This window comes from Sminthopsis crassicaudata, chromosome 3 (assembly GCF_048593235.1).
Source record: "Sminthopsis crassicaudata isolate SCR6 chromosome 3, ASM4859323v1, whole genome shotgun sequence".
NCBI classification, from domain to species: Eukaryota; Metazoa; Chordata; class Mammalia; order Dasyuromorphia; family Dasyuridae; genus Sminthopsis; species Sminthopsis crassicaudata.
Window position 1 is genome coordinate 156,923,913 of NC_133619.1, and position 2,858 is coordinate 156,926,770.

General features: G+C 38.2%; 1 pseudogene; it reads right to left on the bottom strand.

Annotated features, from left to right (window-relative positions):
- Positions 1-206: 206 nt before the first annotated feature.
- LOC141559401 (SAGA-associated factor 29 pseudogene) lies at positions 207-1,028 on the bottom strand (annotated as a pseudogene).
- Between the last annotated feature and the right edge of the window lie 1,830 nt (positions 1,029-2,858).

Here is a 2,858-nt window from a genome sequence, read left to right on the forward strand (position 1 = left end):
ACCAATGGATAGTACATATGGCTTCTCAACTCCCTTGGGGGAGGGAACTGAAGTCTGAGAAAATTAGACTCTGGAAACATGGGGACAGAGCTGTATATTTATATATCTGCAGAGAATACAATAATTCCCTCCTATAAGGGGCATGGCAGAAATATCAGGTAAACAGAAGCAAAGTAAAAGAAGTCTGTGATTTACCAATTTGAATCTTACTTCTTAGGTTCCTTGCAGACCATAACATACCTCTGGGCCCCACTGAAGGAAGGAGAATAGCCATCTGTATAGGAGGTATCTTCAGACAGGACAATGTAGTCTTCCTATGGCCATTGTGGGGGAGTGTGAATCAAAGTGCAGTAGAAGCAGGTGGTTTGGGAGTACAATGCCAGCACAAGCTGACCCTTCTGGAATAAAGCTTTAGGGTCTGTCTTGAGATTGGTCTTCCATTGTGGTAGTGGGATGACATGCCTTTTGGTTCAAGGTGTACCCCCCTTGCCTTCCTCATCAACGTCATCCATTTTATATTTGTTGGTGGTATATAACTGACCAGTTCTGCTGGAATCCACTGCTTATCCCCATCTACACCTTTTCACCTGGTTTAGCTACCTAGTCCCTGAAGCTGGAATAGCCCTACATGGCGGTTGGAGGCTTTTCCTTGGATTATCCAGTCCACAAAGACAATTGTCAAAAGGCATTGGCTGACTGTTGCAATATTGTCATCAGCATCTGTTGGCTCATGGTTTTCTGAGGAGATTCTGTATTCTCCTTTCTTCCAGCAGTCTTGATTTCAGTAGTCTTATCCAAAGTTCTGTGCAAGGTATTGCCTGTATCTCTGCATCTGCCTAGGTTGTGGTATAGAGACCTTGAAGCTTTGTCTAGTAATAATGAGAGATTTTCTTTTCTGTCTGCATTTGCTTCTGGTTATCAATCATATTATGTTCACTTCCAAAGCATTCTTTCTGAGTTTGCTTGATCAGTTGATGGAGCTTTGTGAGTAGTTCAGCTGTTTGGAAATCTCTTGACATTAATACCATGCTGGGGTAAACATGGTTTTCAAGGGTGAGCCAAAACAGGCCAATGAAGGGTGTGAAGACCACAGAGAAGGCACTGCAACTTTTCTTATTCTTGGTCATGGAGCAGGGAATCAAAACCATATTTTTTTCCCTATTAAATTCAATCTTATTTGTTTTATCCCAACATTTTACCCTGTCACAAATATTTTGGATCCTAGATATATCTTCTAGTGTGATAATTATCACTCCTAGTTTTGTGTCATGTTCAAAGATAAATGGGCATGTTACCAGAAACCTCTTTCCAAATTGGTGCTTTCTGACCCTTTTCAGGGCTGTTTACCTATGGTGTCCATCTGGCACTCAACTCTTACCTGTGGCTCCAAGCAGCTGTAACATGTGCAGTGGCCACACCTTTGTAAACCAACTCAGGAGACAAGCTACACCAGGTTGAGGTTAACTGATGGGATACAAACTCATCTGTGAGTTAAGTGAATGTGTACCCTAAGCATGTAAAGATTTCCTCTGGTGGAATGAGTGAATAAGAACAATTTGTTCCAATGGTTAAGGTGACTGAAGGAGGAACTGTGGAGTGCTTAGAGGTTGGTCAGCCATTGAAGATGCCAAGGTTATCTATTGTATCTTACACTATCACCAGTTATTTTGACTTTGATTTATCACTGGACTCTGATGTTTCTAGAAGAAAAAGTGAGGTTGATGATTTTATGCATCTCTGCCTAATTTAAATCCAATTCATGCATGAATCAAAACATTACCCTGTAATGCCACTATCCTCTTCAAAAATAAAGGACAAGCAATAACAATTTCCAAGTGAATATAGAACCATTAAAGCATTTGCTCATTGGGTCTGGCCATTCAATTAAGTCTACATTTATCTAACAATTAATTTTTTTTAAAGTTCTCATCTCTCTGTCTTATTCATGAAAATAGTATGAGTCTTTCTCAACAGAGCAAAAGAATTCTTTGTGGCCAGGAGTTCCCTAAATTGGCAATCATTCTATAATTAAGAATTAATGATAGAACTTTCCTCTTTCTTTACTTAAGATTATTGACTAAGATTCAGAGAGTTCTACGTTTTAAGAGATGGCAATAATCCTTTTCATAACTGAACTTAGCAAATAAGTGTAAATATTAATGGTCAAAATGGCATCAAGTTCAAATAACTAGCATCTTCACTACAGATATGCAGTTTGCCTTAGTTCTTCTTAGTATGTGAAAATGTCCTCAGCTTTCTTTTAAAATAGCTTTTTATTTTTTCAAATACACGCAAAGATAGTTTTCAACATTCTCCTTTGCAAAACCCTGTTTTCCAAATTTTTTCTCTTCCTTTACCCTCCTCCCTTCCAATAGACAGTGAGCCAATTAGGTTAAACATGTGCCGTTCTTCTAAACATAATTTCATATTTGTCATGCTGTACAAGAAAAGTCATATCAAAGAGGGAAAAATTCCCATGAGGAAGAAAAGATAACAAATAACAACAACAAAAGGTGAAAATATTATGCTTTGATTCCCATTCAGTCTCTTTCTGGATGCAGATGATTCTCTCTACCACAAGTCAATTGGAATTATGACCTCTACTTTTTTGCTGTCAGTTACTCTACTTTTATACTTAGTAAAACTGGCATATTCTGTAATACTCAGCTTCTTTGGATTTGGAGCTTTTATTGGGGATATTTAATATAAATGAAAAGTAGTTTGGGGGCTGCAAAAATTAGTTTCAAATATCAAATGGGCTGACATATTGATGCTATTAGAGGCAGTGCAGAGAATTGTGGAAATCCCCTCTGTTTGGAGATGCAGGTCCAACGTGAAAGAATTCACAAACCCGAAAA